The 27,181-nt window shown below is 38.2% G+C and overlaps 1 protein-coding gene across 2 annotated transcripts in view; it reads left to right on the plus strand.

Annotated features, from left to right (window-relative positions):
• The window catches only part of LOC145999662 (glutamate receptor ionotropic, NMDA 2B-like), a 957,426-nt gene that overhangs the window by 708,873 nt on the left and 221,372 nt on the right, over positions 1-27,181 (plus strand). The gene's annotated exons all lie outside the window — the stretch shown is intronic.

The raw sequence follows: 27,181 nt of genomic DNA on the forward strand, positions 1-27,181 counted from the left end.
TACTGTGGCCGCTGCGACGCCAAGGGTCCCGGGTTCGAATTCCGGTCGGGCTTGGTTGTTTGAAAACAGATGACAGCATCTACCGCTGCTACAGTTTAGAATAGAGCGTGTAACATAAATAAGTGTATGCTAGTGCTTCACCTTAACATCTTTAGAGCATATTTATAATGCATTTAAATTCTCAGGAACATACGCTGTTTGTAGAAAATTGTTCCGAACTGTGTCTTATGTGAAATTCAACACGTATAAACACGGGGTAAAAATCCTGATAAAATAAACATCACAATACAAAATTTAACTAGAAGCATTTACAAAGGTCTATATGTGCAGAACAGATTGTAGGTTAATTTTGTCACATCCTGTAACTTATAAAATACTCTGAAGTCTACTTTTAGGCTCTGTATTTCCATTATAAATAAAAATATCTCACAATAATTAACTGCAAGATGTTAATTACGTACACTCTAATTTTAATTTTCAATTCATAAATGCCAGAAGGATTCTAAAACATGTAAATATATTCAATTCCCGTCCGGAAATGCCAGAAGGATTCTAAAACATGCCAGAAAGGTTCGAAAACTACATAGATCCTGAAATGTGTTATATTAACGTAAATATGCCTATTTTTTTTTACTCCGATAACACATTAAAGTGCAAAAACTGTTAAGGTCCATACTTCTGGTGCATCAAAGTAGGGGGCCTCCCCGTTGACGCAGTGCTAGCGTCGTCGCCTTGTAATCAAGGGGGTCCTGGCCAGCCCCCGTGACGGAGTGGTTAGCATATCGCGCTACGACACCAGGGGTCCCGGGTTCGAATCCCAGCCTGGGCTTGGTTGTTTGTGAATGTCCATTCATCAATTTCATCATTTCATCAATCATCCCCATCTTCGCAAATTAGCCAGGAGGCACAAAACGCGAAGTAAAATAAACTAAATCAAATCAAATCAAAATCAAAGCTACTGTGACACACTCTCATGTCTGCGAGCTGCCATAAGGTCAAAGCGCCAAGGGATTCTCGATGTGTACAATGTGGTTATCCTCCACGATAACGCCAGGCCTCATGTTGCAAACAGGACCATCGAAAGACTTCAGTCATTCGAATGGGAGGTTCTGGAGCATGCACCGTATAGTCCAGACCTCGCCCTTAGTGATTTCCACGTGTTCGTTCCACTGAATAAGTTCCTAGCAGGATAGACGTTCATTTGCGACGACGAAGCGAGGGTGGTGGTTCCACGATCAACCGGCCGAATTCTACAACAGCGTTATCTCCAAACTAATGGTGCGGTGGGAGAAATACCTGAACCTCTGTGGTGACTATGCGGAAAAATAGTGCAAGGTACATAGAACAATTCCTATATCAGTGTCAGTCTTTGTGTGATAAATCTGTGGTGTGGAGTTATTGACTTAAGTTTCTAAGGCATACCATAACAACACACCACGAATTTATGGATAAAGTCAGTTTGCATAAAGGTTATAATTTAACCTAGCGTAATTTCTACTAAAGAAATTCATGTAGTTCAAATAAATTATTAAAGTAGGAACTGTCAAGAATAGCCGGTACCCGTGGCGGAGTGGTTATCACATCGGCCTACGACTCCAGGGGTCGCGGGTCCGAATCCCTACCTGAGCATGGGTGTTCTTAGTGAATGTCCTTTCATCAATTTCGTCACATCATCGTCGAGATTAGCCCAAAGTGGTAAATCAATCAATCAATACATCGAAAAGCCTCAGTAGAAAGTATTTTGTAATCGGATATATTCCAAATCGAATAAATGTCAGAGATTCAAAACAAAAAATAAGGTATAAATTCTCTATGACACAGATAGGACAAAATGTTATCCTTTCACTGTTGTCTATATACTGACTGACTAACTGACATTTTATTTGACTTTGGTTTTGTGAAGTATCGCCTATTAGGCCTATTAGGCCTGGCTTCTATTGGGTCCTTGTGGTTAGTGAACTATTGACGTGTTGGTAGTATCTACGAGTTCTTGTCATTTTGTACCTATCTTAAGTAGCATCTAAACGTATTTTGTATTCACGAAACCACGCGAAAATATTTTCTCGATGTCTACAAACAACTCTCAAGAACTTTACTTTTACAGGATTTAAAATATCATAAAGGTTTTCCGAAACGAGGCGAGAAACATCCAGTTTTGCTTTAACTTAGTCTGCTTTGACCATGTCCAAGCAAAACACGCTCAGAGTGACATCTATGAGAGTTGGAATGAATTATGTGTGTTTGCAGGGAAACTGCTCAAGCCAATATCCTGAAAGCATGGTTTTAGGTCAACAAGCATTTGGACGGAGGTTCATACTTCGAACACTTCCCTTAAGCACTTGAGATAGATTACTTCCGGTTCTCGAATTACGTAGAGGATAGCCTACAGACGCTTTCCGGGGAAATGGTCTTAGAACGACGTTTCTAACAGTACGCTAAATAACATAGCAGTTCAACATGATTGCGATTGCAGTCATGGGTGTCCTGTAAATGACTCTCGACTGATCCTGACTGTTAAGCAATTACAAGAATCCAGTTGTGTTTAAATACTATCAGAAGCGGAACTTGTGGAAAAAAATAGATAGAAACAGTGTCTGAGATTTTTTTAAAAAATCTCTTTTACGAATTAAATTCGCCAAGTACATATTTCCTTAAAATATGTACAGGGTGTTTCACTCGCTCCCACTTTTCCCCCTGCACTATGCTAAACCTTATGTACAAGGAAAATACACTGTATTTGCCCCCTTCCCCAGTTTTGGAACTTATTTGCCGCCACTGATTGGTCATAATGTATTGAAATTTGCTATGGACATATCTTGGTTAATGGCAGTGATGTGCGTTTACGCGTAAACAACGATAGTCTACTTTCTACACGTATTTTATATACGTAGATGACGTAATCTATGTAAACAACATGGAGAAAGGTGATAACTTAGCAAAGGGCGCCGTGGAATTAAAAGAAAATTATACTGCGTATCAGTTGGTAATGTGTGAGAAGAACCTTTCATACTCTTCCTTGTAAATTCGAACAATTTCTCACCTAGGGAAAAACCTAACATAGGAGATATTCTAGCGTTTCATGGGAAAAGGAGTTTTTGCCTCACGACTGCCATCTGTTGTCTTTTTGCATACTATTTATCTTCTTCCATAGTTGATGATAGAAGATAAGAGAAATTTTGTTGTAAATAGGATTATTTTCAGTTCGTTAGGAACCAATATAGTAGATAATGTCACTTCCCTTTCATGAAATCATTGGAAATTAATTTTAATGCACTTTAGATTGTCTACGTAGTCTATGTAAACTACAACCCAATGTAATCTACGCGAAGATTACGTGTAGACAACTCATGTAGACTTAAACTTATAGTTTACGGCACATCACTGATTGGAAGTGGTCTCATTAGCATATATGGATGCCTACACCAGTGACGACGCCAGAGGGAGGGCAGGGGGGTGGGCGCCCCCGCAGTCAGACACATCGCACTCCCGTCCGCCCCCAACTGAAGTTAATGAAATATCGAATAATTAGAGAGTTCATTTCAATGAGTATGACGATTTTCACAATTTCTAAGTGGTATATTCTGCATGAATAACTTTTCCTGCATATAATACCAACTTGACTAACAAATATGAATTTGTTTTAATATATACGTATATATATAGTAGTTGTATTTACAATAGGATGAGCACATTTATAGCGTAGAAAAGAAGAGGTTATTTGATTGAACAGCCCGATTTGCCTACACTTAAAACAATGCCAAGAGGGGCTTATACCCTAATTCTTCAAGTGTGATATGCTCTTAATTTTAAGAATTCTGAATTCTAGTGTAGAAAAGAAGAAGCCTCAACAGCCCGATTTGCCTATACTTAAAACAATGCCAAGTTCCCATAAGATTTTATTGTTTACAGTGTGTTTTTCTGTCAAAATCCCAGGAATCTTGAATTCTAGTGTAGAAATGATGAGCCCCCCCTCAGATTGATTCCGCCATGTGTATATTGATATAAAGCTCATAGCTCCTGGGTTCTGAGACCCAGTAGAGTGTGGTGCATAGCCTCATGGTTTTTATTATACTGATTGCAAAGTGTTAATATTGTTGCCTTGTAAACAAGAGGCTCGGGTTTGAGTCTTGATAAAATATGAGATTGAAATACATGTGGCAAAATAATATCTCCAACACGTGAGATTTTGAGAATAATTACTGCTAGTTGATATACAACTGATAGCTCCCAGATCTGAAACCTGGTAAAGTGTGTTGTACAACAGCATAATAGAGCAAAATTATTTTATATTGGGGATCACCAGAGCCTAGTTATTGCTGTTGTCTGGGTATAAAAGCACCAGCTCAGCCACTAACTGCTGTTATAATTGTTTTGGCATAGTTCTGTTTTTTTGGACCAAGAAATTTTATATAAATAAACAATAAAAATGCCAAAACAAAAATATTGCAATAAGAGTAATAAAAATATATCTAGTTCTAATTGGTCTAGGCACCGGCATATTTGTGACTCTAAGAAATGCAGAAAGGCCACAAAAATATGTCCAAGATGCCATAAAATATTAAGCAAGGCATATTACAAATGGCACAAGTGTAATTCTTATGTACAGTCATCAACATTGCCCTCACAACCATCTACATCTGGTCTGAAAAGAAAGCATGAAACACCTGTTAATGCTAGACCGGCAAAGCAGCCACGCTATGCACCACATATCCATAGCAGTTTTAATGGCCAATTAAGGGATCACTGTTTTGTATCAGAGCCAAGATGTGGTATTAAGAATTTTTTGAACAGTATAAATCCTGATGTGCAGGCAATTCTAAATGCACAAAATGGCTCTTATAAGCTGTCCCTCAAATTGTTTACACAATATAAGAAACCAAATGGCACAAAATTTACACAGCCCCATATAACAGAAACTGTACCTGTATATTCAAATGCAAATTCAGACAAAATAATAAGCAGTTTGATAGATCAATTAAATATTAAACACTCTGAATTTGCAGCAAAAGAGTCTGGATGGAGCCTATGCGGATCTCCACACAAGCTCTATGTTAATATTTCTGAATTCAGCCCATTACAAGGATCTACATATCTGCCATTACCTGCCAATATTAAAAACAAAAGAGCCGTGGTTAATATAGAAAATAATGATGAGAAATGCTTTTTGTGGTGTATTTTAGCTGCTTTGTTTCCAGTTTCAAGAAATCCTCAGAGAATAAGTTATTACAAACAACATGAACACGATTTTGATGAGGCAATGGAGGGTTTAGAATATCCAATGTATGTTCAGAATATTGATAAATTTGAAAAAAAGGCCCGGGATATCAATGGTAAACAATTATCTATTAATGTATTTATTTGTTCCACTGGCCGTGGCAATTGCTTGATAGCACCTCTCAGAATCAGTACATTTCATGATGATTCTGCTGTTCCGATTGATCTGCTCTTAATTGAAGGGGGTGGCACATATCATTACACTCTGATACACAGTCTTGAAGCTTTAGTCAGAAAACAATTAGACAAATCTAAGACAATATTCAAGTTGTGCCGAAGATGTTTAACTGTATTTGATGGTAGAAAAATGGTGAATGGTGTTTGTGAAGAGAATGCAGAAATTGCTAAAAACAAGTTAATTGAACATTTAAAATATTGTGGCAACCATAAACCTGTTCATATGGTGATGCCAATGCCAAGTGAAAATGCAAAATTCAAAAAGTTTGAAGCCTTGTTCTAACACCCAGCATATATAGTCTGTGATTTTGAATCAAATCTCAAACCTCTTGCATTCTGTAGCCCAGATCCTGAGGAATCTTCAATTACATCATATCAATTACATGAACCCTCCAGTTTTTGTTATATAATTATAAGGGATGGTGTAGCTAGTGAACCACACTTATACATGGGACCAGATGCCATCAAAGAATTTGCACATAGAATAGAAAATGAGTGCCATAACATAGCATCTAATGTCTTATTAAAATCAAAACCCATGTTGCCTTTAACAGAGAAACAGATTGAAGATTTCAACAATGCAGAAAAATGCCCGGTATGTGATTTTGAATTTTCAGATACAAATATCAAGGTGAAACACCATTCTCATACAGATGGTAAATTCTTAATGGCCCTGTGTAATAGCTGTAATATTAAGATCCAGAGACCAAAATTTGTCCCCATATTTTGCCATGGTGCATCCAATTATGATTTTCATCATTTGATCAGGTACGAGGGGTTTGACAAGCAGAATTTAAATATTTTAGCTGAAAATGATGAGAAATATATTGCTATTAGCAAGAAAATTGAAGTTAATGGTGTTCCTATTCACTTAAGATTTCTTGATTCATACAGAATTTTATCGGCTAGCCTGGCTACACTGGCCACTCAATTATCTGATGATCAATTCAAAATCACATGTACCATGTTTCCAAATCAGGACCTGAAATTAATTAGGCGAAAGGGTGTATATCCATATGATTATGCTACAGATTTTTCTAAATTTGATGAGTGTGCTCTGCCACCACAACAAGCATTTTACAGCAAAATCAGAGGATCTGGAATCACTGATGATGATTATCACCATGCCCAGTTGATGTGGAACAATTTAAAATGCCAGACATTTGGTGATTATCACAATGCATATTTAAAACTTGATGTCACTCTCTTAGCTGATATACTTCAGGCATTCAGAAAATCTTCCATGCAAAATTATAAACTGGATCCAATGTATTTCTACAGTGCCCCAGGCCTAGCATGGGCTGCAATGTTTTTAAACACTAAAATGCAATTGGATCTGATCCAAGATCAGGACATGTATCTGTTTATGGAGCAATGTATAAGAGGGGGCATGGTGCAATGCTCTCAGAGATATGCCAGAGCAAATAACAAATATATGCCTGATTATGATCCAGCACTGCCATCAAATTATATACTGTACGTGGATGCCAATAGCCTCTATGGTTATGCTATGATGAAAAAACTGCCATATGCAGGGCTTGAGTGGGTTGAAGATTTCAATATTGAAGATCTTAAGGATTTTGATGACAGTAACTATGGCCTATTCTTAGAGGTTGATCTGACAATTCCTGATAATTTACACAACATATTTTCTGATCTGCCCCCAATTCCTGAGGTTAAGTGCTCACCTGGTTCTAAACAGAAGAAATTGATGATGACTGTGGAGCCAAAACAGGGTTATGTCATATATTACAAGAACCTCCAGTTCTTGATGAATCATGGTGTTCAAGTGAGCAAAGTTGGCAAAGTTTTGAGGTTCAGGCACTCAAGATGGTTGAAACCATATATTGATACAAACACAGAGCTTCGAACATCTGCAATGAGCCAATTTGATAAATCTTTGTTTAAATTAATGGTCAATTCTGTATGTGGCAAAACAATTGAAAATGTCAGAAAACATACCGATGTTAAAATAATTACTGACCCCAGCCTGAGCAAAAAATTGATTGCAAAGCCTAATTTCAATTATAGAAGAATTTATGATGAAAATATGGCACTCTTCAACATGAAAAAAACAAAAATTAAGTTTGATAAGCCTATTTATGTAAGGGCTGTGATATTGGAATTGGCCAAATTACACATGTTAAAATTGTATTATGATGTGTTGAAGCCTTTTTATAAGGATCGTGTAAAACTGATGTACATGGACACAGATAGTTTTGTTCTTGATATTCAAACAGAAGATGTTTATCAAGATATAGCACAGCCTGAATTGTTTAAATATTTTGATACCAGTGAACATTCAAAAATTCAACACCACAACAAAAAGGTGCCTGGCAAGTTAAAAGATAAGACACTTGGTGATGTTATTGTGGCATTTGCTGGGTTAAGGGCCAAGATGTACAGTTTTGAAACATGTAGTGGTGTTGTTGCCAAAAAGGCCAAGGGCATTGGCAGAGTAACTGTAGACAAAGAGCTTGAATTTAAAGATTATGAAGATTGTCTCAAATCCTAGAATTTAATCAGAACATCAGAATGCAGAATTCAGAGTGTGGATCACTTATTGACTACAAATATTGAAAGAAAAGTGGCTCTGGACCCACATGATGATAAGAGATGCATTTTATCATGTGGCATACATACTCTACCATGGGGTCATTGTGATTTGAAAAGTGGGAATCAATGCCTAATTACAGAGCATGATTTGAAATAAATAAACATGCCTGTGAACTTATTTGGGTTCAAAAAACAGGCTATTATGGACCTGCCAACACCAGCACCCTCTTCTGATATAATATCTAAACTAAGTGCTTTGTTAATTATTCATCTGAACAGCATACTTACAGATGTTGATGATGAAACAGGTAAAACATTGTACATATTTAACAATAATTTAAATCATTACCAATTACCTGTAGGTGGTCAATTACAATTTATTACAACCCCTGAGGGTGATGTCAAAATTTCAGTAGGGAGAAATATTTACAGAATTAAGCAATCAAACATGATTTCTGGCACTGTATATACTGTTTCTGCTGGTGACTGCTTATATATTGAAGTCCCGGGATCCTATGAGAAGTTTATACCCTTTTTTATAGAATTAAGAATCAGATATTCAATAATAAATAACCACTAAAACAAAAATGCCTAATGATATATTTGGCCATACAAGACATGAAGATCACAGTGATGAGATTTTGATGCTTGATGTCAGAGTCAAAAAATTAAGAAGTGATTTACAAGCTTTACAAACCACACTTAATGCCAGTCTTCAACTAGAAAATACAAATTTACAATCACAATGCATGGACCCTCTTCTTAAAATTGATTCTGAACTCAAATTATTGCTTCAGAAATATACTGATTTGGCCACATTGGATAATTTTCAAAGTTTAGAAGAGGCTGTAGCAGCTCTTCAAGCCAAATTTAAGACCCAGGTTACCAACTCTGAGCAATTGAAACAACAATTAAAAGAGCAGATAAATAATGTCCAGACACAGCTCCAAACAATTGTCAAAAGCATAAAATCACAAGAAGATTTTGATCTAGTGATTTCCACTCTAAAAGAACAGATTCAATCATTACAGATACCTAATCTGGACCCCTTGAACAATTCCATAGCCGAGGTTAAAGAAAAAATTGAGACACTTGAAAATTTTATGAACAACTTGCCATCTTCTGATGCTTTGAGTGCAATAACTCGGAGTGTTGCCAATATTAATCTGCAACTTGAAACATATGAAGATTTTGGAAAAATTCAAAGTACCATAACCCATCTTGAGGGTACAATAGCAGCAGTGCAAAGTGATTTGACAAATGTACAAGAATCTCTAGAATCTCGCCTGCCTGGTATTGTAGACACACTTGTTAGTGTCCATCAACAGATCACAAAGCTTGAAAACCTCAACACTGAATCTGAGCTATCTCATTTTCATCACTTGATCGATGATATCCAAACAAAGCTTGAAATTTTACAACAATCAACACCCACTCAGGCAGATATAGCCCTGCTCCAAGATGCTATGCAAAGTGTGGCTGATGCTTCTGAATTAAACAATGTAAAATTGGCACTTGAATCTTTGCAAAATACTGTATCAAATCTGCCTACATCACAGGAACTTAAAAATATTAAGAGAGCTGTGAATCGCATATTGAAATCAGAAGATATCAAGAATATCCAGACAGAGATCAAACAACTCACTCAGACAGTGGCCACTCTACCAACTAATCAACATATTAATGAACTGCATGCTTTGTTTGAGGATATCAGAAGACAGGTCCATGATCTTACTGATCAAAATTCAAAATTGGCAGTTGTTGAAAATTTACAGCAAATTGTAGCTAATATCAAGCAACAGCTAGGGACCATGGAATCTAATCAAGCAAATGCTTTGTCTGTTTTTGCCACCCAGCTAGAAGAAATTGTGCAACAATACAAGAAACTTGCTGTGGACATAAGAATCAAGCCAGGCCATGATGAGATTGTTAGGACCATCAATGAGCACCTTGAATCTGTAACAAGCAGATTGCTTACAGCAGAAAAGAAATAACCGGCATAATCGAGAATCCAAAACATACAGTAATTCTTGAATTGTACAGCATCCCCAACAAAGAATATGATTCACCATTTCCACCAGGAGGCAAAATATATATGCTGTCCCCTGCACAATTTTATTACCAATTTTTTGTTGTGGGCACACTTAGACCAATCAAGATCAAATATTGGCTTCAACCACAGGCACACCACTACCCTACCTTATCAATAACAAATGCTGATAACAAACCAAAAATCACCCGTGTAGAATTAGAGGATTTTACAGATCCCAATACATTGGAAACAGCCTATGCTGAAGATGATGGCTCTCTGGAATTTAAAATACAAATACGGGACAAATTATATTTAGAAAATCCTGTAGTATCAGCTGCTGAACACCCCATAGTTGCAATATTCTTGTTTACATATTATGTCTAGACAAATTATTGTTGATGAATTACACAGACAAGCCAGACATAATTTTAAGAGACTGCCAGTAGTCACAAAAGGCATAGATGATTTATGGCAGAGCGACTTGATTGAGATGGCAAGTGGACAGCTGAAAAACTTAGACAAAATCAACAAGGGCTACAAGTATCTACTCACTGTAATAGACACATTTTCAAAATTTGCCTGGGCTGTGCCACTCAAATCCAAGACTGGAAAATGTGTTACAGAAGCCATCAGTACAATCATCAATCAGAGTGGAAGATCACCGCGCTATTTGCAAACAGATAATGGCAAAGAATTTTATAATTCTGTGTTCCAACAATTTATTAAAGCCAGGCAATACAACATTATTCGAGTTACAGTGATCTCAAGGCCTCAATTGTAGAGAGATTCAACAAAACCCTAAAAAAATCTTATGTATAAACAATTTACACTTCAAGGTAATTATAAATGGTTCAGTATTCTTCCAGAACTTCTACAAAAATATAACAACTCGGTCCATTCCACAATCAACATGAAACCCTCTGAAGTAACTTCATCTGATGAGCAAAAATTGATCAGGACTGTTTATTATCCTAGATACCAGCCAACAACAAGAAAAGCCAAATGCAAAGTGGGCGATAAAGTACGAATCAGCAAATATAAGCACTTATTCAAAAGAGGCTTTACAAGAAACTGGAGCACCGAATTATTTACAGTGGTTCAAGTTAAACCTGGGACCCTTGACACATATATAATAAAAGACCACCGAGGAGAAATTCTCAAAGTCAGGTTCTATGAAGAAGAACTCAACAAAACTAAACAGCCTGACACATATCTCATAGAAAAAATCATCCGCAGAAAAGGCAAAAAGTTACTTGTCAAATGGCTAGGACTTCCAGAACACAGCTGGATCGATGCAGACAAAATAATAATATGAACACCTGGGATGTTATAAAAAGGCTGCCAGAACCTGAACAGCAGATTAAGAGAAATGGCAAGTTGCTGCCTGATAATATTAGATGTCTTATTGTTGGGCCATCAGCTTGTGGTAAAACTACACTAATGATTGATAATTTTTTATTGGCACCCAACTGGTTAGACTGGAAAAACAGGCACTTGTATGTCTTCTCTAAGAGCTTGGAACAATTAAAATATCAGCAGCTGATGAAGCTATATGATGGATTGGATATAGCCACTTTTGAACCAGATGTTAAGCCACTTCATGAATGTCTCGATAATTCTGTTCTTGTGTTTGATGACATTATACTGGATAATCAAAACAAGGTTAGAAATTTCTTTACACAGGGCCGACACAAAAACATTGATTGCTTCTACCTGGCACAGACTTTTTCTAAAATACCGAAGCAGCTGATCCGAGACAACAGCAATTTTATATGTGTGTTTCATCAAGATCATACCAACCTCAAACACATACATGATGAATATGTAGGTGGGGACTTGAGCTACAATGATTTTTCCAAGTTTTGCATTAGGTGCTGGAACCAGGACAGTTATGGGTTTGTCACAATTGATATGACAAGAACACCTAATACTGGTAAATGTAGAAATAAAATTAACAATTTTCTAGACATTGAAACATATATAAATAACCATGAAAAGGCCAATCATTGATGATCTTACATTAAGAGATTATCTTGTAAAAGGATTTAAGGGATGGAAATCAGAGAACCGAGGAATTTATGAAAAACACAAACAAACAGAACAGCCTGTTATTGATGCTATTAGTGAATTAGGTAAAAATATCAAAACTGTTACAGAGCAAAATCAAAATTTGATCACAGAGCTTGTACCTGTAGCTGCTAGGAACATATTAGATTATCCATTCACCCCACTTTCTAGTATTCATACACCTAGCCCTGTTGCTCCTCGAAGAATTGAAGCTAGTCTGGATCCTATTGAATTGGGTCTTCTTGCTCAAAAATATTTAAGCACACCTAAAGACAACAAAGATGAGGTCTTTGGCTTATATGCTGACACAGAGCGTGATGGTAGCATCATACATAGAATTGGCAATTTCAGAGTAACATTTATGGGAGATGATCTGATAGTATATTCAGAATCTCATCTTGGAGAAAAAGGTGGTTTTGTTAAGTATCCCGGAACACCTGGATTGTGGGAACTGATGACTAGGAAAAGGCCTGGCAGCTATACAGATCAAGATTATGAGCATTACAAAGAAATATTAATAAAATCAGATGTTCTGTACCAGAACAATGATCCCACACAAAAAAGAGTCAAGTCGAGCAGTGGAGCAAAATACAATAATTTAATCAAACCCATATGGTCACAGATCAAGACTGGCAGTGGAATCAAACAATACAACACCCTGCCTAAAGAATTTGTGTGGGTTGATGATGTCAGGAAACTTGTAGATAGGTTATTGGTGATAGCTGGGGAGGAAAATGCTGGCAACCACAATTTTTACAATGAAAAGGTTGGAATTATGGACATGATAAGCACAAAATTGTCTAATTTTATAGTGAATGACACTAAGGGGATTGGGTATCTTATAAAAATTATTAATACTCTACCACCTAAATTTTGGAATATTTCTGAGGGTCGGAGGCTTGTTAATGACATTATAAACAAGCTGCCATTTGAACTACACATTCCAGGCTATCAGTATTGTGGTCCAGGTACAAAATTGGACCATAGATTAAACAGAGGTGATCCTGGTGTTAATCCCCTAGATGCTGCTTGTAGAGACCATGACATAGCATACAACACACATTCTGATCTTGACAAGAGACATGTTGCAGACAAGAAATTAGAAGAGGCTGCATTTGGTAGATTTGTAAGCAAAGATGCTTCTTTAAGTGAAAAATAGCAGAATTGGGAACCACCATAGCTATGAACACCAAAAAAACTGGGGTGGGGGTTGTGAATATGTATATAATAAACCTACAATGAAGGCCAAGGGTGTTATGTATCAAATACCTTATGCAGGTCTTAAATCTCTTAAAACTATTGATAGTCTTTTAACCAAAAAGCAGCGCAAGAAAAAAAGCTCTTGTCTTGCAAAGGGCCATGGTATGAAATTGTTGCTTAGCACCCCCCAATTAAAAAAATTACAACAATCTAGGAAAAAATTGCATACAGGGGGCTTCATATTTACTATCCCGGCCATCTTAGCAGCACTTGGGGCTGTGGGGAGCTTGGCTGGGGGATCAGCTGCCATAGCAAAAACAGTAATAGATGCCAAGAAGAACAGGGCAGAATTAGATGAATTGAAGCGCCATAACCTGGCCATGGAGTAACAAGGCAAAGGTGTTAAGAGAGCCATGAATAAGTTTAAAAAAAACAAGAGCCGCTTACAAACCAAGATATTGAAGCTTTAATCAAGCCACTGGGCATCAAACATTTTAGAGGTGTGTACATGTCTGATTCTTTACCAGAACAACCACTCAACAAAGAGTGTGGCATTGTTAATTTGGATAAGTACAAAAATCAGGGCACTCACTGGATCTGTTATCTTAAATATTTAAACAATGAGGCATTTGTGTTTGATTCATTTGGAGGTGTTCCACCTGAAAATTTAATAAAATATCTAAAATCAGCAAATCTTTATTACAATAATGCCCGTGTTCAAAATTTCAAAGATGTTAATTGCGGACATTTGTGTTTATCTGTTCTTAGATATATGTCTCAAATAAATAAACCATCAATTGAAGATTTTCAAAAGGCCTTGTGGTATTTAAAACATCATGGGGGTATTCCATCTCACCAGCTAAATTCAATATTGAAACTTAGATTACATGATGACATAGTATATCCCAAAACAATAGCTCTCAGAGCATTTTATGGCATGTACTTGATCCCTAATATTACACACCACAACAACAAAATTGCAGTTGGGGATCAAAAAATTGTCATCACTCCAGGGCAATATAATCTATCTACTCTAAATGCTCAGTTACCCAGAGGTATAATATTAACTCAAAATTCTGTCACTCACAGAGTAGAGATTGTATCTGCTACAGAAACAGTGGATCTGGGTACTATAGGAGAGCTGTTAGGATTTGAGAACAACACAAAACTTGAACCAGCCATCAAACACACTGCTATGAATATACCTAAATTCTTAGCCATAGAAACTCTGAATATTCACTGTAATGTGGCCGAGGGTATGATCACCAAATCAAATGGCATAGGCACTCACAAACAAACTGGCATTATTGCAACATTCAAACCTAATTCTGAATTCATGGAGACCATCATCTACACTCCATCCCGAACATTATATTTTCCTGTGTGCCATAATAGAATAGATTATATTGAGTTGATGGTCACTAATGAAAAAGAAGAATTAGTTGATTTTGCTGGAGCCACAACAACTGCAATCATAGAGATTAATATTTAAATAAAAATACATACAAAAAAATGGAAAATATTGAGAATTATGAGCTACAATCATTCCCCCCAAACAGGAGGACATTTGCAAATTTAAATCAACCCAACACAGAGATTGAGGTTGATCTTGATGTAGGGGATGGCTTTATACACCCCCACAGAGCAGATCTATACATCAAATTTGATGTTGTAAAGCTCGATGGTACAGATTATCCGGCAAATTCAAATATAAGATTGGTGGACAATTTTGTGCCACATCTGTTCTCTGAAATTGAGATCAGAAAACATGGTGTTGTTCTAAACAGAGTAGATTATCCCGGCATTACCTCCACAGCTTTGGCCACACTAAAATTATCCAAAACCGAGGCTTCTTACTACAAAATAGGTGGATTTGAGGCTGGTGATAAGATATTATCTAAAAGCCACACAGTGCTGTTCCCCATGCGCCTGTTGCCAGGATTCTTCTCAGATTACAAAGATATTATGTGGAAGGGTGGTTTAAGAATCACATTTAGAAGAGCTGCCAATGATAATAATGCTTTGATGAGGTACAGTACATTAAACTCTACAGGGGAAACTCTGCCTAATACCCTACCTGATGAGGGCAAATGCATTATTCAGACTATGGAGTTAAGAATTCCAGTTGTTGAATATGAAGCCAGTTATGCTCTTAAATACAAAGCAGATATAATAAAAAATCCACAGATTCCTTTACAATTTTATACATATCAATGTGTACAGAAGCCCGAACTGGTACCTATTATGAGTTTGATGCTACAAATTCATTCTCCAGTATACAATATGACATGCCGGATTTTGTGGTGGTACTGTTTCAGACTGGAAGACACAATAATCAGGAAAAAATTCAAGTAAATTTGATAACTGCAACATCAAGAACATATATCTTCAAAATGGCAGAAATGAGGTATTCCCTAGAGAAAATTATAATTTAAACATGTCCAAGGATGATTTCCTCAAATTATATGAAGCATTTACAGCATACAAAAGGGTCACCACTGGCAATACTGACATGTATTACACACCAGATGAATTCAAAGCACAGAGACCCATGTTTGTCATCAACACTTCAAAAAGGAAACAAGTTGTGGTAAATGACAGGACAAACATTAAAATTATCTGTGAATTCCACGAAACACTCCCTGATGACACCATATGTAGTGTTATTCTCATAGGTGAAAAATCATATGTTTATGATGTAAGAAATGAGAGAGTCACAGAGCAATTCTAGAGGGCCGACTCAAACACAGAAGCCTCTTAATTACAAGGCAATAATACCAACATTTTGCCTTCAGGGAGGCCCCACACACACTCTACCAGGTTTGAAACCTGGGGGCCTTTTTATTATAAAACATATAGGCCATGGAACTATGTCTACAGCACTTCTGCCTATTGCAGGGAAGCTCTTACAGCACTTCTGCCTTTTGCAGGGAAGCTCATACAGCACTTCTGCTTATTGCAGGGAAGCTCTTACAGCACTTCTGCCTATTGCAGGGAAGCTCATACAGCACTTCTGCTTATTGCAGTGAAGCTTTTATATATATTACTTACCTAAATTTAACAGCACTTCTGCCTATTGCAGGGAAGCTCTTACAGCACTTCTGCTTATTGCAGGGAAGCTTTTATATATATTTCTTACCTAAATTTAACAGCACTTCTGCCTATTGCAGGGAAGCTCTTACAGCACTTCTGCCTATTGCAGGGAAGCTCTTACAGCACTTCTGCATTGCAGGAATACAGAAATACGCAATGAATATTTCTGTAAGTTAAACACTCGGGTTTATATTATTACAACGAATCCAGTTCAGGCTTGCATGACAACATGAAAAAGGCCAATATTCTCCTTACTAAGAATTTCTCTTTGAGTTAATGACATGATGGATGGCATGCAATTTTCTCTGAAAGGGCACAGTGTAGATTAAGAATTTTTCTTTGAGTTAATGACATGATGGATGGCATGCAATTTTCTCTGAAAGGGCACAGTGTAGATTAAGAATTTTTCTTTGAGTTAATGACATGATGGATGGCATGCAATTTTCTCTGAAAGGGCACAGTGTAGATTATATTTCTTGCATGCCAGCAGATATAATCTCCCAGGCGTGCATAATTTATTGCTGGCCGGGACATGGGATTGATCAAAGATTAGAAAGAACATGAAACAGCCTGCTCTTGTCCTATTGTATTGATCTGAGTATTTTCAAGTGTAGCCAAAACAATATTAAGAGGGGGGGGGCATATTTTTAACAAGCTTATAGACAACAAACTAAGAGATTCAGCCTTTGTACACATGGCGGAATCAATCTGAGGGGGGGGGGGCTCATCATTTCTACACTAGAATTCAAGATTCCTGGGATTTTGACAGAAAAACACACTGTAAACAATAAAATCTTATGGGAACTTGGCATTGTTTTAAGTATAGGCAAATCGGGCTGTTGAGGCTTCTTCTTTTCTACACTAGAATTCAGAATTCTTAAAATTAAGAGCATATCACACTTGAAGAATTGGGGTATAAGCCCCTCTTGGCATTGTTTTAAGTGTAGGCAAATCGGGCTGTTGAATCAAATAACCTATTCTTTTCTACGCTATAAGTGTGCTCATCCTATTGTAAATACAACTACTATATATATATATATGTGTGTGTGTGTGTGTGTGTGTGTGTGTTTGTGACTTTCGTACAAGATTCGAGCACCGACCTGGCCATAGACCATTTCTCTTTCATTTATGTCCTGTAATCGTCGCGATTAACCAAGGTTTTAACCAGGTTTAAGAACTGGAAAAAAATGTTCAATTTGGACGGTTTTAAACATCAAGAACATTCAGAGGACCACAAAACATCATCTGTAGTACGGGCAAATTATGCTAACCGTGGGTCGTTAATGACAATGCTATTTTGTAAAATACATTCAAAGGTGATTCAAGATTTGGTTGGTTGGTTGATTTGGAGTTTTTAGTCCACTTTATGCACATTAAGGCTAATCTGGACTGGACCTACAGTTTAAAATGCCTCCACCGGGTATCGAACCCGGGACCAAAAGTGATCCAAGAAAGCCGACACTACAGGTCAGTCGTTGTGGATGCATCGCGGGATCTTACTATCCAGGGACTTGATTTTAAAGATGACGAGTCTGAGGCAAACATTATCAAAGGGAATTTCTTCGATACTCTTGAAGTCAATTTCAAAATTAGGGGATATTATTCGGAAATGTATTGAACTTGAACCTTAAAATGCAAATTACACTCAAAATTAATCTGCGTAATGTCCACACTTATTCTCAGCAAAATAAGCCAGGAAGTAAAATAGGCGAAAGTATTCGCACTGATGTCAGATGAAACAAAATGCATTTTGACATAGGAACAAGAAAGATATTTGTATGGGGGGGCAGGTAAAATAACGTATTTTATGATTTGCCACTCTTCAATCATTAGAAGCAAGTTCGCTTTTTCTCGTACATATCAAAATCGAAAAACTTCTTCCCAAGAACTCCATAGGTGCATGTAATTGGGTAGCACAAACATACGTTGCAGTGGTAGAGTGGGAGGTGCACCAGGGTCAGAATATTTCTTGAATTATGAGATAACTGCAACCTTTTTCAGATTTTTATTCCTGTGATACATTTTCCTGAAAGATGAAACGCAGATTTTACCCAAAACTCTTCAGCGTTACGAAGATGGAACGAAAGTACTTCACTTAATGGATTTAGATTTCTTCGAAATCCTAGGAAAGTATAATTTGGCATTTCACAAGGCTCACACTTTAGTTGTATTCTTTCCAATGCAGCCTTTCCTCGAAAGAGGATGCCGGACACCAGCTGCTTCATTGGGATGTCCTTGCTAATGAAAACAAATGTCAAGTCCTTACAAGTAACGCCAACAGATGACAGCATCTACCGCTGCTACAGTTTAGAATAGAGCGTGTAACATAAATAAGTGTATGCTAGTGCTTCACCTTAATATCTTTAGAGCATATTTATCATGCATTTAAATTCTCAGGAATACATGCTGTTTGTAGAAAATTGTTCCGAACTGTGTCTTATGTGAAATTCAACACGTACAAACACGGGGTAAAAATCCTGATAAAATAAACATCACAATGCAAAATTTAACTAGAAGCATTTATAAAGGTAAATTGTAGGTTAATTTTGTCACATCCTGTAACTTATAAAATACTCTGTATTTTCATTATAAATAAAAATATCTCACAATAATTAACTGCAAGATGTTAATTACGTACACTCTAATTTTCATTTTCAGTTCATAAATGCCAGAAGGATTCTAAAACATGCCAGAAGGTTTCGAAAACTAGATCCTGAAATGTGTTATATTAACGTAAATATGCCTATTTTTTTACTCCGATAACACATTAAAGTGCAAAAACTGTTAAGGTCCATACTTCTGGTGCATCAAAGTAGGGGGCCTCCCCGATGGCGCAGTGGTAGGTCATCGCCTTGTAATCAAGGAGGTCCTGGCCAGCCCCCGTGACGGAGTGGTTATCATATCGTGCTACGACACCAGGGGTCCCGGGTTCGAATCCCAGCCTGGGCATGGATGTTTGTGAGTGTCCATTCATCAATGTTATCAATCATCCCCATCTTCGCAAATTAGCCAAAAGTGGCACAAAAGTGAAGTAAAATCAGTGACGTGCGGGTAGCAACTTAGGGTAGCAATCATTGGCGTGCCCAAGGGAGGTTGATATGGGTCATAATCCCCCCTCCCCGTTTTATGGCCCAGTATTCCGAAAAATAGAACGTCAAAGAAAGGAAAGGATTGCAAAATGAGGAAGGACTACTGAAAAGAAGCACGTGTTAATCCCACCCACTTTTGAAAAACCGAAACATGTCGATTTGATTATTAAACCAGGGATCCCGGGTTCGAACCCCGACCTGGGCATGGGTGTTATTTGTGTTTGTCGCTTCATCAATTTTATCGTATCATCTTGACGATTAGTCAAAAGTGCAGGAAAAGCGAAGTAAAACGAACCAAATCAAACAATCAATCAATGATTTCATTTGATTTATGCTACTTAGCGTCGCTGATACATTTGGTTAATCGCGAAGATGATACAATACAATTTATGAAGAGACAAACACAAATAACACCCATGCCGAGGTTGGGTTTCGAACCCAGAACTCCTGGTGTCATAGCGTGCAGTGATAACCACTCCCTCGCGGTTGGTTGATTTGGTGTTTAAGTCTACTTTATGTACATAATAGCTAATCGGGATTGGACCTACAGTTTAAAATGGGATCCGAACCACTATATGCCTCCACTGGGTACCGATCCGGGGCCACTTGCACTCCCCCACATAGATCGGCCAACAACAAAGATGAGTGGAAAGCTCTAACTATTCGGATAAGTGGGTATCGGTAAAGCAAACAGTGTATTTACTCAGTGGTACGTAAATTTGAATTGGATTTTTGAAACACCATATTTGATTAACATTTTTTTTTCAAAAAAATTGCATTGCTTGATTTCCCTAATTTCTCCATCTCAATATGTTAGAGGAGATACACAGGTAACAAAACACACTTTTTTCTACTTTGTCAATGATATTCATTTGGCTTTTTGAGTTATGGGATACATTTTTAATTCCAAATTATTTCATTATTCACTGCAGAGTACAACACATAGGAACAAGAATGCGCGCTCGTTACGGGTTCGAATCCCGGCCTGAATTGTTCTTTGTCCCTTCATCAATTTAATTATATCATCACTCATCCTCATTTTCGCGATAACCAAATGTGGCAGAAAGGTGAAGGAAAATAAACCAAACCAACAACAACAATTAGAACGCGCGTTTTCTTGTCCAAATTAATACATCCATATTTATGACGGTTTAGCTTACCCATTTTTTATTGGATGCCAAATTATTAGTATATTTAAATATTTAAATAGAACACTACTAAAACGAGAGCGAGAGAGAGCGTGAGAAAATATTTGTTATTTAATCATTATATATTCCATATTTGAAAAAAGGAGAAAAGAAACCATAACATTTTTGTCTGCACATAATACAAGTAAAACTACATCCCATATTATACAAGGGTTGGATAAAAAGTAATGGCAACACTGGTATAATTGTTACTTGACTGTATTGGCAGAGGAGCACGTGTTACATTCCTTCAAAGTAATCGCCCCCTCATGTCTACGACCTTCTGTCACACGTATGGAAGGCGTCGTACACCGTCAGCGCGTCCATCTCTGTCGATGTCCCGCAGTGACCTCCCTATAGCACGTATGATGGCTTCGCGCGTGTCGTAGTGCTTCCCGCCCAGTGGTTCCTTCATTTTGACAAAACGGTCGTAATCACACGGTCTCATATCGGTGAATACGGCGGATGTTCCAGTACCTCCCACTACCAGTTATGCAGGAGCGCCGTCACATTGTTCGCAGTGTGACACCTTGCATTGTCAAGCAGGATGATGGGACACCGTGCCGTCGCTTCCTTCTTAATGCAAGACGAAGGTGGTGTTGCAAGAAGGTGTAGAAGTAGGGTGCGTTGACCGTCTGCCTGAGAGACGTTGTTCTACTTGCCTAAACATATTGTTAGGGCGCTTGCACTCTCGTCCTCTGCTTCAGAGCACTGCTGTTATTGACTGAATAACATACAATCGCTCCCACTCACTATACTTCCTCGTCTGACATTCCTTTATCAGCCACGAAACGCTTGTGGCGCTATGACTCACCCCTTTCACGGGACAGCAGTGTTGCCATTACTTTTTATCCAACCCTTGTACATACATATTGTACAACGTTTAAAAGGTTGTGTAAATACAGAGAACATAAGTACTGCAGAAAATTTTCCCCTGAGTTCTTTAGAGGATTTACCTATCCCCTATCTGTCCTATAGGAGATAGACTGGAGGACCTGAAACCATTGGCTATCAACCATTGGAGCTGGGGGTGAGGGGGCAAGGGAGGTACAGGCACAAATCTTCCCTTTCCCTTCGGGCGGTTGTCTGTACCTAAAACAGGTATGGCGGAGGAAGAGCCAGCTGGGGGCTAGGGTGTTCAGCCTTGCCAGCTGATCACATCGAGGGACGAGAAGCCCGTGGAAAGAAGTGTTGCATATGAACTGAGGCTTCAAGACAATAAATATTGTGATTTGAAAATAATCAGAAACGTAAGATTTATTGATCTATCTCTGCTAGACTCGCTACTCCTCAGTGCACGTCACTGATTAAAATAAAGCAAGCAATCAATAAAAGTAGGGTGTACACGATGGACTCCGGAAGTTTCGACGCAATGTTAAAAATCAGACAATCCAGTCTTTTGTATTTGGTGCCATATACGCTCAAGTCTGTGTGTGCTTTTTTTCAGATAGCGCGCGTCATGTTTGGCAGCGCTGTCGTCGCGTGTGTGAAAATGGCGTCTTCTCAAGTGAGATCAGACGCTGTTGTATGGTTTGCGGATTAAAAATCAATTGTTACAGTGCAGCGTAAGTTTCGGCGTGTCTTTAACAAAACGCCGCCAACGGACAAGAGCATCGGGGTATGGTACAGAAGATTTCTGGAAACGGGGAGGGTGTTGAAGAAACCAGGGGGAGGAACTCCACGCGTCTTCGACGAGCCGGTTGAGCAAGTTCGTGACGTTTTCGTCCGCAGCCCTCGGAAGTCGATCAGACAAGCTGCAAGAGAACTGCAAATACCTCCTTCAACAGTTCATAAAGTGTTACGAAAACGGCTGCGTCTGTATGCGTACAAAGTTCAACTTGTCCAGATCGGGCGAGGGGACCCTATCCCCTGGCCCCCACGTAACCCAGATATCACTCCTCTGGACCTCTTCCTCTGGGGATATGTTAAGAACGCAGTTTACTCAGCGAGTGCCAAACGTGAATACTTTGCGTGACCGAATTGTTGCTGCCATTGATACCATGGTACCAGTTAGATATAATGAAACCACATTTAACTCGTTTATTTCCGAATTATTTACATTTCTACTTACCTGTTATGCATAGCGGAACATTTTCAACTTGGGATTATGTATTTTTTCACTGAAAAAAGCGTAATTTTTCACATTACAAGTATTTATTGGTCGTTGCTAATTCGCTTTCGTTACACACAATATGGCGGGCAAATGTTGACTCACGTTGTCTATCGTCAGCTGATATGAAGTGTCGTCAGCTGATATGCAGTGTTTCCAAACTTATGAACCGAAAAATGTGCACAAACTATTCACAAAAGGTTTGTAAGCGAAAATTGATCCACAAACCATTCACGGAAGGTTAGGTTAGGTTCAGTTAGGTTAGGCAAACAGAAAATTAAATTGAAAAGAAAAAACCGCTCACACGTCACCTTGTAAAACTACCGCGTGGTTACTACATTAACACTTATTAACCGACAAATGATGGTTTTTAGGCTAACATTGATCCATAAACCATTCACGGAAGGTTAGGTTAGGTTCAGTTAGGTTACGCAAACAGAAATGACATTGGAAAAGAAAACCCGCTCACACGCCATCTGGTAAAACTACCGCATGGTTGCTACACTGACGGGGGGTTACATATTCGAACGCACGGAACATTTGATTCACGTAGTCGACGGTAATGGTGGCACGAGCTATCGTGCAACGGAGATACATTAATGTGGAAAACGACATTATTTACCGACCGAATAAGTTGCACGAATGAAAAAAACACTATTCCCAGCTTCCGAAAGTTTACAGGAACTCAATTCCGTAAGTACTTTCCCGTCGTTTCTTCTGTAAATTTGAAGAAATGTGTTTTCACTATATCTAACTGTTACCGATACCATCCCTGACGACGTGCTGCTGCGCGAAGTGGACATTCTTCGTGTGGCTATACTGAACGAAACTCCAACTGGCGGCTGGGAAACGAACGTTGGTCGCGGGACGATACGAATGAGCGTTGGGTCAACCACATGTTGCCAAGTGTACTGTAAAGCGCGAGAGAGTCTTCCCGGGCAACGATATTACCAGCACCAGAGATCAGCGGGTGTTAATGGTTCAACTGCACGCGCGGTACTGAACGATGAAGTTTCCGGAACGACCACCCACAGGCCGGAATGCAGGCGGACGCACAGCCATATAAAGATTACTGGCAACGCTTGGCAACGTTGCTTCGCGAGAGTATAAAGGTGCTCGCATAGGAATGTAGTAATTTATTTGTAAGAAACTTTTTGAGTTGCTCTTTGCAATAAAATTACCACGTAATGTGCAGGAGTGTTCCCTTTAATTTCGCATCACTTCAAAACCCCGGAGGTTAATCGTGCACACCCTGTACACTGAGAAATGCATTAATATGTAGTTTTATCGCCTACCGTTCCTTGCGATGCATTAAAATGCATAAATTGACAGGATCAGATCGATCATTTCATAGATACCAAAATTACTCGTTTTAATGTGTCAACTGATGCTAAAAATGCATCAATATTGTTTTTACGTGTGTCACGTTGTGTGTACGTTACTCAGGATAACGTGAAGTTCATAAGATTTGTGGCACCCTGTTGAATATGCTTCTAACTATACAAATTATGGCGTGAAATTACTTGAGCAAAACTTGCATTATTCACCCAGAACCAGCTTCAACATGTTTCCTTCAATTCGATGTGTCCATGTGATGTCATATCTTCGTCAGAGCTTCCTAACACTCATAGAGACGAGGTATGTATTTAATGAAACACCATATCAATAGAGAGAACACTGCAAAGGCATGTGGTAATAATTTTGTCAAGAGAACCTGACCAGAAAAACAGGATTGCACCGATCTTCGCCAAGCGATAATAATATAATCCTGGATGTGCATTGTTGGGCACGTGACAACAATGGGCTTCAGTCAGCGTCCAGCAGAGCGTCAACAGCAGAAACGACCAATAGCGAAATGACGCGGCCAACAGTTAATTTCCTGGCCATTTGGACACAGAGCTTTCGGATTACATGGTTCATGGTTCGACTCATTCTGACGCCTTTTGTTACCCAAGAGATTTCCATGTGACTTTTTCTCTTATTGGAATATCTCACGTTGCATTATGTTGCGGACGTTTAAACGTCGATTTTAAGTAGTGTAGGTATTTCATAAATTCGGCATAAAACCAAATATAATAAGGTATTAATATTTATTTGAAAGTTGGTATTTTGCATTTGTATATTTCTTATTGTACACTGCTTCTCTGCCCTTTAGACTAATCGAGACGATGAAGATACATAATGGTTGAATGAACGTGATGAGGGGGTCACTCATCAGTGTTTGGAATTAACAAGATATTTGTACTAACAAGTTACTTTTATCAGGTAACAGTAACTGGACGTAGTTACTTTCTGAAATTAGTAACTTTTCTGTATTTCAACAGTAATACAAATATAAACAAAATGTTAAAATATTGCACACACCCACAAATAGACACACACTATTTTTAGTAATTGAATTTTAGTGTCAGGATCCTAAAACTTGATAATATTTCTTTATATATTTCAGTGATATTATACAGACACCGATGAGCCATTACAGTATGACCACCTACCTAATGTGGACATTATGTCCGCAGTTCCATGCGCAGCAGTGTTTAATGAACCGTGTGCTGTGAAACATTGTTCTGGTCACCACTGTTGTACAGTGTCTCTCAAAAGTTTTAGGACAACGACATTTTAAACTAGGCAACCCAATTTACGCAAGCCGTTGGTGGGTTGCGTGCAGAGTTACGCTCAATTTCAGGGTTGCCACATGCACAATAGATATTTATAAAATACGCGAAAGAAATATAAACAAGTATTATTGTATAAAATTATTAAAAATATCACTATTATATCGCAAATGACAAAATTCTTTCTGAAAGAAAAAAAATGGGTTTTCTAGTATTTCATCGCTAATGAGCCTACAGTAAGGAAAAGAGGTGAGAGGAAACGAAAGGTTACAAGGGAGAGGAGAAAGAAAAAACGAAAGGAGAAGAGGAAAAGTAGAGGAGAGAAGAAAGATATGATAGACGAGGAGAGGAGATGTAGTGAGGAGAATGGAAAAAGATTCGAGGAGAGATAAGGAAACAAGAACAAAGAAGAGAAAAGAGGAGGAAAACGAGACGAGAGGAGAGGAGGAGACGAGAAGAGGGAAGTGGAGAGTAGAGTAAAGGAGAGAAAAAGAGAAGAACGAAAAAAGAGAGAAAAGTGCAGTGGAGTCGGAAATCTAAGACAGGAAAGGAGATAAGAGGAGTGGAGAATAGTGGGATTGAGATAAGATGCGAGAAAAGTAGGGAAGGCGATATGAGATAAAAGCAGAACAGAAAGAGGGGAGAGAAGAAGGGGAAGGAACTGGAGAGAAGAGGTAGTTGCAGAAAATATCGTCTGAGCGTCAAGAATGGATGCATTGGTCAAATGATCGACATGAAACATTCAATAACATTTTGAAATGTATTGGAGAATATATTAGGTCGGTGCGAAATGCCTTTTGGCTGATTTCCGAGCAAGATAAAATCTTCCACTTAAGATCTTTGATTTTACCTGCGATTACACCACTAAAAAAATGAACGTAATTTTTAATATTTATAAGAATTATTCAATTTTTCTCCACTTCTCGGTTCGTTGAAATGGAGATTTTGTAATTCAATATTTCCCCTCCCCCATAGTTAATTCCAAACTGAATCATTCCGTTTCGCACGGCGTGGACAATGAACACAATGGGATATGTCTAAAACTTACGAAAAGTTTCTTCCACCGGAAGGGTTTGAACCTACGACCATCAGATTGACAATCCTGAACGGTAGCCACTACCCTACAAGCTTTCGCTCCTTAAGCTAAGTAGAATGAGCTGACCAATTTGAAATGTAGATGTAACTCTCCTGCATGTAACGTGCAAACAAGTATTGTTTGTAACAAAGAAAACGAAAGTAGTACGACTCGGCGAAAACATTTAATGGAGAATTGCACGGTGAGAACTTTCATTCGATATTTGCGGAGGTATCCTTGCATTGAACTCGACTGGGAAAAGCCCGACCCTGTGGCCGAGCGGTTAGCACATCGCGCTGCGACGCCAAGGGTCCCGGGTTCGAATCCTGGTCGGTCTTGGTTGTTTGTGAATGTCCATTCATCAATTTCATCCTTTCATCACTCATCCTCATCTTCGCAAATTAGCCAAGAGGCACAAAACGCGAAGTAAAATAAACTAAATCAATCAATCGAGTGGGAAAAGGGGTAAAATTAGCATGTCCTGAATTGCCACACATATAAATAGTTATTTCATTAATATTTGTCAATGTCTTGGAAGCAGTACACAATTATCGTTAGAGTATCATAATTCAAGATCTTATATATAAAAATATCCCGTTGAATGTGTGTCAATTCATTTATTTGTTTATTTTTTTTTATAAATTCCATATGCAGAACAATGTAGCCACTATATACTGCTATTACAAATAATGTTACCATGCTTTTG

This window comes from Lepisma saccharinum, chromosome 15 (assembly GCF_977018435.1).
Source record: "Lepisma saccharinum chromosome 15, izLepSacc3.1, whole genome shotgun sequence".
Taxonomy (NCBI): Eukaryota; Metazoa; Arthropoda; class Insecta; order Zygentoma; family Lepismatidae; genus Lepisma; species Lepisma saccharinum.